This window comes from Oncorhynchus mykiss, chromosome 2 (genome assembly GCF_013265735.2).
Source record: "Oncorhynchus mykiss isolate Arlee chromosome 2, USDA_OmykA_1.1, whole genome shotgun sequence".
NCBI lineage: Eukaryota > Metazoa > Chordata > Actinopteri > Salmoniformes > Salmonidae > Oncorhynchus > Oncorhynchus mykiss.
The window spans coordinates 4,086,746-4,102,842 of NC_048566.1; positions in this window are offsets into that span (position 1 = coordinate 4,086,746).

Here is a 16,097-nt window from a genome sequence, read left to right on the forward strand (position 1 = left end):
ATTTGGACTCCAGACCAAAGGACAAATTTCTCATGTTTCTTGGCCCAAGCAAATCTCTTCTTATTATTGGTGTCCTTTAGTAGTGGTTTCTTTGCAGAAATTTGACCATGAAGGCCTGATTCACACAGTCTCCTCTGAACAGTTGATGTTGAGATGTGTCTGTTACTTGAACTCTGTGAAGCATTTATTTGGGCTGCAATTTCTGAGGCTGGTAACTCTAATGAACTTATCCTCTGCAGCAGAGGTAACTCTGGGTTTTCCATTCCTGTGGCGGTCCTCATGAGAGCCAGTTTCATCATAGCACTTGATGGTATTTGCGACTGCACTTGAAGAAACTTTCAAAATTCTTGAGATTTTCCGTATTGACTGACTTTCATGTCTTAAAGTAATAATGGACTGTTATTTCTCTTTGCTTATTTTAGCTGTTCTTGCCATAATATGGACTTGGTCTTTTACCAAATAGGGCTATCTTCTCTACAGCACCCCTACCTTGTCACAACACAACTGATTGGCTCAAACACATTAAGAAGGAAATACATTTCACAAATTAACTTTAAACAAGACAAACCTGTTAATTGAAATTAAGCTGGTTGAGAGAATGCCAAGAGTTTGCAAAGCTGCAATCAAGGCAAAGGGTGGCTACTTTGAAGAATCTCAAATATAACATTTATTTCAATTTTTATAACTCTTTTCTGGTTACTACATGATTCCATGTGTCATTTCATAGTTTTGATGTCTTCACTATTATTCTACAATGTAGAAAATAGTACAAATAAATAAAAACCCTTGAAGGAGTAGGTGTTCCCAAACTTATGACCGGTAGTGTACACTGTACATGATTCAATTATAATTATAATGTTTTGTTTTTTATTGAACCTTTATTTAACTAGGCAAGTCAGTTAAGAACAAATTGTTCTTGGTGGCCTACCCCGGCCAAACCCAGACGACGCTGGGCCAATTGTGCATAGCCCTATGGGACTCCCAATCATGGCCCGGATGTGATACAGCCTGGATTGGAACCAGGGACATTAGTGACGCCTCTTACGCTGAGATGCAATGCCTTAGACCGCTGCGCCACTCGGGAGCGAGAGATATTTAATACAACATTAACTACCTTAATTACAGTGCAGTCAGCAGTCCAGTCAGTTATTCCTACCACAGAGGGAAATACTATCAATCAGTGGTTATGTGGTGAGCCTAGAGGACGGTGAACACATTAAATGCCCTATTTCAGCTGCCTACAGTGAAATTCCTGGGCTCCATATCAGACGAATTAGCGCATAATCTTGAACCCGTAAGGAGGAAGAAGATGTATGTGTCTACACGTGGGGGAAATATCTCAGTGTTCGTCCCAAATTACACCCTATTCCCTATACAGTGCACTACTTTTGACCTGAGCCCTGGTTGGTAGAGCATGGCACTTGCAACGCTAGGGTTGTGGGTTGGATTCCCAAGGGGGGCTAGTACGAAAATGCATGCACTCACTACTGTAAATCGCTCCGGATATGAGTGTCCATCTGTAAAGAGTAATACAGTACCATCTGTAGAGAGTAATACAGTACCATCTGTAGGGAGTAATACGGACCATCTGTAGAGAGTAATACAGTACCATCTGTAGAGAGTAATACAGTACCATCTGTAGGGAGTAATACGGACCATCTGTAGAGAGTAATACAGTACCATCTGTAGAGAGTAATACAGTACCATCTGTAGGGAGTAATACGAACCATCTGTAGGGAGTAATACAGAACCATCTGTAGGGAGTAATACAGTACCATCTGTAGGGAGTAATACAGAACCATCTGTAGGGAGTAATACGGTACCATCTGTAGGGAGTAATACAGTACCATCTGTAGGGAGTAATACAGTACCATATGTAGGGAGTAATACAGTACCATCTGTAGAGAGTAATACAGTACCATCTGTAGGGAGTAATACGGTATCATCTGTAGGGAGTAATACAGTACCATCTGTAGAGAGTAATACAGTACCATCTGTAGGGAGTAATACAGTACCATCTGTAGAGAGTAATACAGTACCATCTGTAGGGAGTAATACAGAACCATCTGTAGGGAGTAATACGGTATCATCTGTAGGGAGTAATACAGTACCATCTGTAGAGAGTAATACAGTACCATCTGTAGGGAGTAATACAGAACCATCTGTAGAGAGTAATACAGTACCATCTGTAGGGAGTAATACAGTACCATCTGTAGGGAGTAATACAGTACCATCTGTAGAGAGTAATACAGTACCATCTGTAGAGAGTAATACAGTACCATCTGTAGGGAGTAATACGGTACCATCTGTAGGGAGTAATACGGTATCATCTGTAGGGAGTAATACAGTACCATCTGTAGGGAGTAATACAGTACCATCTGTAGAGAGTAATACAGTACCATCTGTAGGGAGTAATACAGAACCATCTGTAGGGAGTAATACAGAACCATCTGTAGGGAGTAATACAGTACCATCTGTAGAGAGTAATACAGTACCATCTGTAGGGAGTAATACAGTACCATCTGTAGGGAGTAATACTGTACCATCTGTAGGGAGTAATACGGTACCATCTGTAGGGAGTAATACAGTACCATCTGTAGGGAGTAATACAGAACCATCTGTAGGGAGTAATACAGTACCATCTGTAGGGAGTAATACAGGGAGTAATAGGATAGCATTTGGGACACAGTCCCATACTTTGGGGGGAAACTTAGGAACCTCTCAGATATGTGCAACCTATGGCTTTGACAGTGTGTTGTCAATTTTAACACACCTCCACCTTTTTGACCTCTGTGGCTTCGCTGACCCACATTAGATGCAAGCGAAACCCTATAGTCTGTCTTCTGAAGTGTGTTCTGGCAGTTTAGGCCTAAAGTGGAAGTAGTGGTTCTGATTTGTCTATTGTCAAAATCACACGACTTACTCCGTAGCTGTACAATAATACCGTGGAAAGCCCTGATGATACACTACATCACCAAAAGTATGTGGACACCTGGTCGTCAAACATCTCATTCCAAAATCATGGGCATTAATATGGAGTTGGTTCCTCCCTTTGCTGCCAAAACAGCCTCCACTCTTCTGGGAAGGCTTTCCAGCAGCTTTAACAGCAGCTCAGCGCCCCTGAACGTCTATATGTATCCAGGTTGAGCCGAGCGGGGCCTGCTGTTAGGAACAGAAAAATACACGAATCCCAAATGGCACCCTCGTCCCTATCTCGTGCACTACTTTTGACTAGGGCCTATAGGGGCGTCATATATGGGCCCTGGTCAAAAGTAGTGCACTACATAAGGAATAGTGTGCCACTTAGGACACGACCGGTGTGTTACTGTAGACACACTCAACTGTCTGTCTGTGTCGTGCCTTAAAAACGCTGCTGCCTCATGGACAGCAGGAAGGGGACACATAGCTGGCCACTGACCCATCACATCACTCCTTCCTTCAAGTCTTACGTTGTCCAGAAACCCTCTGGGGTAGGTAGTGAATAGAATGTCGTTTGGGACGCAGCCTCTGTCTTCCCCTCAGTCAGTCAGTGTTGACTTGACATGATCACTTGTGCTCCAGAATGATCCTGAACATTGGTTTTGGCGAGGGCAGCCTCCCCATTCCAGCACACGACACCACAGCAAAGACTAGACCACTGTTAGACAGGCTCTGTGTTAAGACTAGACCACTGTTAGACAGACTTCATGTTAAGACTAGACCACTGTTAGACAGACTTTATGTTAAGACTAGACCACTGTTAGACAGGCTCTGTGTTAAGACTAGACCACTGTTAGACTCTGTGTTAAGACTAGACCACTGTTAGACAGGCTTCGTGTTAAGACTAGACCACTGTTAGACAGGCTCTGTGTTAAGACTAGACCACTGTTAGACAGACTTCATGTTAAGACTAGACCACTGTTAGACAGACTTTATGTTAAGACTAGACCACTGTTAGACAGGCTCTGTGTTAAGACTAGACCACTGTTAGACTCTGTGTTAAGACTAGACCACTGTTAGACAGGCTCTGTGTTAAGACTAGACCCCTGTTAGACAGGCTCTGTGTTAAGACTAGACCACTGTTAGACAGACTTCATGTTAAGACTAGACCACTGTTAGACAGACTTTATGTTAAGACTAGACCACTGTTAGACAGGCTCTGTGTTAAGACTAGACCACTGTTAGACTCTGTGTTAAGACTAGACCACTGTTAGACAGACTTTATGTTAAGACTAGACCACTGTTAGACAGGCTCTGTGTTAAGACTAGACCACTGTTAGACAGGCTCTGTGTTAAGACTAGACCACTGTTAGACAGGCTCTGTGTTAAGACTAGACCACTGTTAGACAGGCTTCGTGTTAAGACTAGACCACTGTTAGACAGGCTTCGTGTTAAGACTAGACCACTGTTAGACAGGCTTCGTGTTAAGACTAGACCACTGTTAGACAGGCTTCGTGTTAAGACTAGACCACTGTTAGACAGGCTTCGTGTTAAGACTAGACCACTGTTAGACAGGCTCTGTGTATGTTTCCTTCCGGAACCACTGCAAGGCCAAAAACATCAGTGGCAGTTCTCTGCCTACGTCCCAAATGACTCCCTATATATAGTGCACTACTTTTGACCAGGGCCCTATGACAGCCCTATGCACTACACAAGGAATAGGGTGCTAATCTTGACGCCACCCTGTATTGGGGTAATTTATAGAGGCAGTGGCACCAGACTCTTCCCGGCGCAGACAACAGACCAATAAATCCTGTCTTTTCCCCCACCTCCATTCTTCCCTGCTGCCATAACTTAATGGATGCTGAGTAAACATCAAATAAAGGGAGTGGCTGTAAATTATAGCCCAGAAATACCCATTTCTGCTTGGTGGGATACGTTATCGTCCTTCTCATAGGAGAGCCCAGCATTCCCAACGAGTCAACGTACAGTCATTAGCCAAAGAGTAGAATTTAGTTCACAGTACCTGTAGGCTAACGTCAATTGAAAAGATACCACATTCTATAGACTCTTCCATTGTAAAGATACCACATTCTATAGACTCTTCCATTGTAAAGATACCACATTCTATAGACTCTTCCATTGTAAAGATACCACATTCTATAGACTCTACCATTGTAAAGATACCACATTCTATAGACTCTTCCATTGTAAAGATACCACATTCTATAGACTCTTCCATTGTAAAGATACCACATTCTATAGACTCTTCCATTGTAAAGATACCACATTCTATAGACTCTTCCATTGTAAAGATACCACATTCTATAGACTCTTCCATTGTAAAGATACCACATTCTATAGACTCTTCCATTGTAAAGATACCACATTCTATAGACTCTTCCACTGTAAAGATACCACATTCTATAGACTCTTCCACTGTAAAGATACCACATTCTATACTCTTCCATTGTAAAGATACCACATTCTATAGACTCTTCCAATGTAATGATACCACATTCTATAGACTCTTCCACTGTAAAGATACCACATTCTATAGACTCTTCCATTGTAAAGATACCACATTCTATAGACTCTTCCATTGTAAAGATACCACATTCTATAGACTCTTCCATTGTAAAGATACCACATTCTATAGACTCTTCCATTGTAAAGATACCATTATATAGATCCTTCCACTGTAAAGATACCACATTCTATAGACTCTTCCATTGTAAAGATACCACATTCTATAGACTCTTCCATTGTAAAGATACCACATTCTAAAGACTCTTCCACTGTAAAGATACCACATTCTATAGACTCTTCCATTGTAAAGATACCACATTCTATAGACTCTTCCATTGTAAAGATACCACACTCTATAGACTTTTCCAATGTAATGATACCACATTCTATAGACTCTTCCACTGTAAAGATACCACATTCTATAGACTCTTCCATTGTAAAGATACCACATTCTATAGACTCTTCCATTGTAAAGATACCACATTCTATAGACTCTTCCATTGTAAAGATACCATTATATAGATCCTTCCACTGTAAAGATACCACATTCTATAGACTCTTCCGTTGTAAAGATACCACATTCTATAGAATCTTCCATTGTAAAGATACCACATTCTATAGACTCTTCCATTGTAAAGATACCACATTCTATAGACTCTTCCACTGTAAAGATACCACATTCTATAGACTCTTCCATTGTAAAGATACCACATTCTATAGACTCTTCCATTGTAAAGATACCACATTCTATAGACTCTTCCATTGTAAAGATACCACATTCTATAGATCCTTCCACTGTAAAGATACCACATTCTATAGACTCTTCCATTGTAAAGATACCACATTCTATAGACTCTTCCATTGTAAAGATACCACATTCTATAGACTCTTCCACTGTAAAGATACCACATTCTATAGACTCTTCCATTGTAAAGATACCACATTCTATAGACTCTTCCATTGTAAATATACCACATTCTATAGACTCTTCCATTGTAAAGATACCACATTCTATAGATCCTTCCACTGTAAAGATACCACATTCTATAGACTCTTCCATTGTAAAGATACCACATTATATAGACTCTTCCATTGTAAAGATACCACATTCTATAGACTCTTCCATTGTAAAGATACCACATTCTATAGACTCTTCCATTGTAAAGATACCACATTCTATAGACTCTTCCACTGTAAAGATACCACATTCTATAGACTCTTCCACTGTAAAGATACCACATTCTATACTCTTCCATTGTAAAGATACCACATTCTATAGACTCTTCCAATGTAATGATACCACATTCTATAGACTCTTCCACTGTAAAGATACCACATTCTATAGACTCTTCCATTGTAAAGATACCACATTCTATAGACTCTTCCATTGTAAAGATACCACATTCTATAGACTCTTCCATTGTAAAGATACCACATTCTATAGACTCTTCCATTGTAAAGATACCATTATATAGATCCTTCCACTGTAAAGATACCACATTCTATAGACTCTTCCATTGTAAAGATACCACATTCTATAGACTCTTCCATTGTAAAGATACCACATTCTAAAGACTCTTCCACTGTAAAGATACCACATTCTATAGACTCTTCCATTGTAAAGATACCACATTCTATAGACTCTTCCATTGTAAAGATACCACATTCTATAGACTTTTCCAATGTAATGATACCACATTCTATAGACTCTTCCACTGTAAAGATACCACATTCTATAGACTCTTCCATTGTAAAGATACCACATTCTATAGACTCTTCCATTGTAAAGATACCACATTCTATAGACTCTTCCATTGTAAAGATACCATTATATAGATCCTTCCACTGTAAAGATACCACATTCTATAGACTCTTCCGTTGTAAAGATACCACATTCTATAGAATCTTCCATTGTAAAGATACCACATTCTATAGACTCTTCCATTGTAAAGATACCACATTCTATAGACTCTTCCACTGTAAAGATACCACATTCTATAGACTCTTCCATTGTAAAGATACCACATTCTATAGACTCTTCCATTGTAAAGATACCACATTCTATAGATCCTTCCACTGTAAAGATACCACATTCTATAGATCCTTCCACTGTAAAGATACCACATTCTATAGACTCTTCCATTGTAAAGATACCACATTCTATAGACTCTTCCACTGTAAAGATACCACATTCTATAGACTCTTCCATTGTAAAGATACCACATTCTATAGACTCTTCCATTGTAAATATACCACATTCTATAGACTCTTCCATTGTAAAGATACCACATTCTATAGATCCTTCCACTGTAAAGATACCACATTCTATAGACTCTTCCATTGTAAAGATACCACATTCTATAGACTCTTCCATTGTAAAGATACCACATTCTATTGACTCTTCCACTGTAAAGATACCACATTCTATAGACACTTCCAATGTAAAGATACCACATTCTATAAACTCTTCCACTGTAAAGATACCACATTCTATAGACTCTTCCATTGTAAAGATACCACATTCTATAGACTCTTCCATTGTAAAGATACCACATTCTATAGACTCTTCCATTGTAAAGATACCACATTCTATAGACTCTTCCATTGTAAAGATACCACATTCTATAGACTCTTCCAATGTAAAGATACCACATTCTATAGACTCTTCCATTGTGAAGATACCACATTCTATAGACTCTTCCATTGTAAAGATACCACATTCTATAGACTCTTCCATTGTAAAGATACCACATTCTATAGATCCTTCCACTGTAAAGATACCACATTCTATAGACTCTTCCATTGTAAAGATACCACATTCTATAGACTCTTCCATTGTAAAGATACCACATTCTATAGACTCTTCCACTGTAAAGATACCACATTCTATAGACTCTTCCATTGTAAAGATACCACATTCTATAGACTCTTCCATTGTAAAGATACCACATTCTATAGACTCTTCCATTGTAAAGATACCACATTCTATAGACCCTTCCACTGTAAAGACACCACATTCTATAGACTCTTCCATTGTAAAGATACCACATTCTATAGACTCTTCCATTGTAAAGATACCACATTCTATAGACTCTTCCACTGTAAAGATACCACATTCTATAGACTCTTCCAATGTAAAGATACAACATTCTATAAACTCTTCCACTGTAAAGATACCACATTCTATAGACTCTTCCATTGTAAAGATACCACATTCTATAGACTCTTCCACTGTAAAGATACCACATTCTATAGACTCTTCCAATGTAAAGATACCACATTCTATAGACTCTTCCATTGTAAAGATACCACATTCTATAGACTCTTCCATTGTAAAGATACCACATTCTATAGACTCTTCCAATGTAAAGATATCACATTCTATAGACTCTTCCATTCTAAAGCTACCACATTCTATAGACTCTTCCACTGTAAAGATTCCACATTCTATAGACTCTTCCATTGTAAAGATACCACATTCTATAGACTTTTCCAATGTAAAGATACCACATTCTATAGACTCTTCCATTCTAAAGATACCACATTCTATAGATCCTTCCATTGTAAAGATACCACATTCTATAGATCCTTCCATTGTAAAGATACCACATTCTATAGACTCTTCCATTGTAAAGATACCACATTCTATAGATCCTTCCATTGTAAAGATACCAAATTCTATAGACTCTTCCAATGTAAAGATACCACATTCTATAGACTCTTCCATTGTAAAGATACCACATTCTATAGACTCTTCCATTGTAAAGATACCACATTCTATAGACTCTTCCACTGTAAAGATACCACATTCTATAGACTCTTCCATTGTAAAGATACCACATTCTATAGACTCTTCCATTGTAAAGATACCACATTCTATAGACTCTTCCACTGTAAAGATACCACATTCTATAGACTCTTCCATTGTAAAGATACCACATTCTATAGACTCTTCCATTGTAAAGATACCACATTCTATAGACTCTTCCATTGTAAAGATACCACATTCTATAGACCCTTCCACTGTAAAGACACCACATTCTATAGACTCTTCCATTGTAAAGATACCACATTCTATAGACTCTTCCATTGTAAAGATACCACATTCTATAGACTCTTCCACTGTAAAGATACCACATTCTATAGACTCTTCCAATGTAAAGATACAACATTCTATAAACTCTTCCACTGTAAAGATACCACATTCTATAGACTCTTCCATTGTAAAGATACCACATTCTATAGACTCTTCCACTGTAAAGATACCACATTCTATAGACTCTTCCAATGTAAAGATACCACATTCTATAGACTCTTCCATTGTAAAGATACCACATTCTATAGACTCTTCCATTGTAAAGATACCACATTCTATAGACTCTTCCAATGTAAAGATATCACATTCTATAGACTCTTCCATTCTAAAGCTACCACATTCTATAGACTCTTCCACTGTAAAGATTCCACATTCTATAGACTCTTCCATTGTAAAGATACCACATTCTATAGACTTTTCCAATGTAAAGATACCACATTCTATAGACTCTTCCATTCTAAAGATACCACATTCTATAGATCCTTCCATTGTAAAGATACCACATTCTATAGATCCTTCCATTGTAAAGATACCACATTCTATAGACTCTTCCATTGTAAAGATACCACATTCTATAGATCCTTCCATTGTAAAGATACCAAATTCTATAGACTCTTCCAATGTAAAGATACCACATTCTATAAACTCTTCCACTGTAAAGATACCACATTCTATAGACTCTTCCAATGTAAAGATACCACATTCTATAGACTCTTCCATTGTAAAGATACCACATTCTATAGACTCTTCCATTGTAAAGATACCACATTCTATAGACTCTTCCAATGTAAAGATACCACATTCTATAGACTCTTCCATTCTAAAGCTACCACATTCTATAGACTCTTCCACTGTAAAGATTCCACATTCTATAGACTCTTCCATTGTAAAGATTCCACATTCTATAGACTCTTCCATTGTAAAGATACCACATTCTATAGACTCTTCCAATGTAAAGATACCACATTCTATAGACTCTTCCATTCTAAAGATACCACATTCTATAGATCCTTCCATTGTAAAGATACCACATTCTATAGATCCTTCCATTGTAAAGATACCACATTCTATAGATCCTTCCATTGTAAAGATACCACATTCTATAGACTCTTCCATTGTAAAGATACCACATTCTATAGATCCTTCCATTGTAAAGATACCACATTCTATAGACTCTTCCATTGTATAGATACCACATTCTATAGACTCTTCCATTGTAAAGATACCACATTCTATAGACTCTTCCAATGTAAAGATACCACATTCTATAAACTCTTCCATTGTAAAGATACCACATTCTATAGACTCTTCCATTGTAAAGATACCACATTCTATAGATCCTTCCATTGTAAAGATACCACATTCTATAAACTCTTCCATTGTAAAGATACCACATTCTATAGACTCTTCCAATGTAAAGATACCACATTCTATAAACCCTTCCATTGTAAAGATACCACATTCTATAGATCCTTCCAATGTAAAGATACCACATTCTATAAACTCTTCCATTGTAAAGATACCACATTCTATAAACTCTTCCATTGTAAAGATACCACATTCTATAGATCCTTCCACTGTAAAGATACCACATTCTATAGATCCTTCCATTATTACACTAAAATTGACAAAAAGGAAAAAATAGACCAGTCTTTAAGGATTGGTTTCTTAGAAGGTCCCAGTTTTAGGTTTTTAGGATGGGTGACGTCACATAGAAACGCCAATTAGAAATAGTCCCACATTACATTATGAAAAGGGTTATACGAACCACACAGGCTCTTAGGACACTGCTTTAGAACAATGTCCTCTGAGTAGTTTGAAAATACTAGACCTGTAACCTTCCAGCTTCACTGGAGACTTCAGAGGGAATGTCATGGAAGAGTAAGTAGCAATTTAGCATTACAATGTCAAAGTTCATTTACAAAGGTGCGTTGGAAAACTCGTGTTTTTACAGTCATCTTTTTTCCACCCTGTCTTCCAATACATGGAAAAATGATAGGAATGATGTGCTGTTTCTCCAGGCAGCTGAAAACAAATCGCAATACAAACACAATGATCCAGACGCTTCTCCAGCATCAGCAGGTTGGATTCCATAACACATAGTAAAACATCTACTCGTTTAGTCTGAGGTGGTTACTGTTAAAGGTCTCATTATCTATCTGCATCAATCAATCAATCAATCAATCAGATTTGCAACTCATCTCAGCAACTGCTGATTCCTCTGTTTCCCCCTCCCATCCTACACCAGTTTCTAGACCTTTCTAAAACCATCATAAACAGTACCATAAACACAACAATCCACATGGAGGTCCTATCATTTAAAAAAGTGTTCCAGGTAGTTATTTAACGACCCCCCCACCCCCCCCCCCCCCCCCCCCCCTCTGAGCTAACCTAGATGAGGTGGTCTGATGGAAGCCTATCATCAATACGGATAGAGCAGACACCTGTAGAGAAGACAACTCAGGGCCTTGGCCCTCTGTCTCCACACAGAGTATAGCGTCCCAACTGGCAGTGCACCCTATTCCCTATGTAGTGCACTACTTTTGACCAGATACCTATGGGCCCTGGTGCGATTTGGGACGTAGGGAGTCTTCTCCTCAAGGAGTCAAATCACCTCACAGTGCCAGGAAACTGCCAGTTTTTCTCCTTGGAACAAGAAGACTCCAATTCCTGAGAAGAACAGGGTGATATATATATATTTTCTCTCTCTCCCTCTCTCCCCCCTCCCTCCCTCTCTGACTCCCTAACAGACCCAGCTGAGAGCTGGCTGCTCTGGTAGGGGCGAGGATGCAGGCTGACTCCCTAACAGACCCAGCTGAGAGCTGGCTGCTCTGGTAGGGGCGAGGATGCAGGCTGACTCCCTAACAGACCCAACTGAGAGCTGGCTGCTCTGGTAAAGGAGAGGTTGCAGACCCACTCCCTAACAGACCCAGCTGAGAGCTGGCTGCTCTGGTAGGGGAGAGGATGCAGGCTGACTCCCTAACAGACCCAGCTGAGAGCTGGCTGCTCTGGTAAAGGAGAGGTTGCAGCCCCACTCCCTAACAGACCCAGCTGAGAGCTGGCTGCTCTGGTAGGGGAGAGGATGCAGGCTGACTCCCTAACAGACCCAGCTGAGAGCTGGCTGCTCTGGTAGGGGAGAGGATGCAGGCTGACTCCCTAACAGACCCAGCTGAGAGCTGGCTGTTCTGGTAAAGGAGAGGTTGCAGCCCCACTCCCTAACAGACCCAGCTGAGAGCTGGCTTGCTCTTTGATTCCTCTTTTCTGGAAGAATTATTTGTCTGCTCTCCTTTTTTCCTGTCCATTCTATTCCTCCTTCCTTCCTCCATCTGTTCTGTTTTGTTTTAAAACTCAGGCAAATGGCTAAAAATAATCATCTGTAAATCTTAAAATCCTAAATTATCTTGGTTTTGTTATCATGGAAAATCTCAGGCAATTGCAAGCCATCCATGTGTTAAATACCACACAACACCACAGGCCCTACTAAAAACAAAACTTCAATGCATGACAGCCTGTCCCATGTTCCATAAACCTGTCGCACGCTGAGAGAAAACAGCATGGTGTTCGGAGTCCCAAATGGTACCCTGTTACCTATATAGTGGAGCTAAGGCTCTGGTCAAAAGTAGTGCACTACATAGGGAATAGGGTCCCCATAGGGCTCTGGTCAAAAGTAGTGCACTACATAGGGAATAGGGTCCCCATAGGGCTCTGGTCAACAGTAGTGCACTACATAGGGAATAGGGTCCCCATAGGGCTCTGGTCAAAAGTAGTGTACTATATAGGGAATAGGGTCCAAATAGATCTCTGGTCAACAGTAGTGCACTACATAGGGAATAGGGTCCCCATAGGGCTCTGGTCAACAGTAGTGCACCACATAGGGAATAGACCAGGGGCCATTTGGTACGTCCCCATGGAGTCCAACCAGTCAATAAGTCTGTTACCAAGTCATGCTGAAGGATTTTGTTTTGTTCAGACAAGCTAAAAAAAAAAATGGGAAGATTTCTGAGTGAAACAATGATTATTCCAATTATTCGTAGCCTACAGCCTGGTTAGATAGTCTACAGCCTGGTTAGATAGCCTACAGCCTGGTTAGATAGCCTACAGCCTGGTTAGATAGCCTACAGCCTGGTTAGATAGCCTACAGCCTGGTTAGATAGCCTACAGCCTGGTTAGATAGCCTACAGCCTGGTTAGATAGCCAACCAATTAGATAGGCCTTTGACCAATTCTGTTGATCTCTCTGTCCTTCTTAGATCAGAGAAATATAGCCTCTTATACCAACCGGATGCTGCTAGCTTATAGATCCAGTCCACTGAAATGTTTCTCTACTTGTTCAAAGTATGAAGAAGTATGAATCAAATCAAATGTATTTATATAGCCCTTCGTACATCAGCTGATATCTCAAAGTGCTGTACAGAAACCCAGCCTAAAACCCCAAACAGCAAGCAATGCAGGTGTAGAAGCACGGTGGCTAGGAAAAACTCCCTAGAAAGGCCAAAACCTATGACTGAGGCAGTAGCATCCACCACAAGGTGCTCTTTTCTATGACCTTTGAACTCCATGTGAACCCAATAGTTGCCTGAAATGAATTCGCAAAGCAGAAAACTTGATTACTAAAAACTAAAGGATTCACACAAGCACGCGCACACACACACACACACACACACAAACCCCCCCCCACACACACACACACACACACACACACACACACACACACACACACACACACACACACACACACACACACACACACACACACACACACACACACACACACACACACACACACACACACACACACACACACACACACACACACACACACACACACACACACACACACCCACCCACCCACCCACCCACCCACACATACACAGTCACACACGCAGACACAGAACACACGCACGTCGAGGCTCCTCGACCACAAGGAACTATTTTCTGGGACCTTTAAACTTCATGTGAACCCAGCCCATCGCCTGACATGAACTGGACAGGGAACTATCCAAAATATCCGTGCCCTATTGAAACATCTGCTATACTTTAGCTGGCCCATAAAAGCTGAGATGTGTCTATTGTGTATCTTGCAGAAAGGGTTCAACAGTGATTAAAATTCCTTACTGGACACATAATGGAAACCAATAGCATGTCCCAAATAGCACCCTATTCCCTATTTAGTGCACTTCTTTTGACCAGAGTCGATATGGGCCCTGGTCAAAAGTAGTGCTCAATTATAGGGAATAGGGTGCGATTTGGGACGCAAGCAACGTAACAGGGATAAGTGCCATTGGGGTTATGTCAAAAAGTCTAGAAGCTGAGTTGTTAGTTAAACATCAGAAATAACTGATACGTTCACCAAGAGAAACAGTTCCACCATAATAAACCCATTCGTTCCAATTATTCAAGTGATTCAACTGGACTTACTTCCTTTGACAGGCACCATCAGCTGCTATTCCAAGTGGTTTTCTTACAAATGGTTCCCATGAAAACAGCAGACAGCTTGACCCTTCACAAACCGACAACATGAGAAATGGAATAACTTTGTTTCTGGTTATCGTTTGAGTAAGGATGGGGGGGGAACAATATATATATTAAAGTATCTATGACTTGGGTGGCTGGAGTCTTTGAAAAATGCTCAGGCCTTCCTCGGACACTGCCTGGTATAGAGGTCCGGGATGGCAGGGAGCTCGGCCTTCCTCTGACACCGCCTGGTATAGAGTTTCTGGATGGCAGGGAGCTCGGCCTTCCTCTGACACCGCCTGGTATATAGGTCCGGGATGGCAGGGAGCTCGGCCTTCCTCTGACACCGCCTGGTATAGAGGTCCTGGATGGCAGGGAGCTCGACCTTCCTCTGACACAGCCTGGTATAGAGTTTCTGGATGGCAGGGAGCTCGACCTTCCTCTGACACCGCCTGGTATAGAGTTTCTGGATGGCAGGGAGCTCGGAGCTCTGTCAAAGTAACCATCGGGTTCTTGGTCATCTCCCTGACCAAGGCCCCTCTCCTCCAATTGCTCAGTTTGGCCAGGCAGGACAGTTCTAGGAAGAGTCTTGATGGTTCCAATCTTCCTCCATTTAAGAATGATGGAGGCCACTGTGTTCTTGGGGACCTTCAACGGTGCATAAATTTTTTTTTTAAATCCCTTTGTCATTATGGGGTATTGTGATGTCATTATGGGGTATTGTGATGTCATTATGGGGTATTGTGATGTCATTATGGGGTATTGTGATGTCATTATGGGGTATTGTGTGTAGATTGATGAGAAATGTGTTTAACAAGATGTGTAAAAAGTGAAGGGGTCTGAATAGTTTCCGAACACACTGTATTTGTCATCATTATATTCTGCGAATCACACGACTGCAAGGCATAGCTCCAGATTGAGCCAAGACACGTATCGAAGACAAGAACTGGGGAGGGTTAGGGGGAAGGTGTTGTTGGAAATGATTGGTAGATGAAGCCAATTAAGCCAATGCACAGGTTTCTCGTGGTCTTCCTATTGGCTAACGAAGGCGTTGCTCCTCCAGACTCTTTGCGCATTTGGGCAGAAGTGCCTGGGAACCA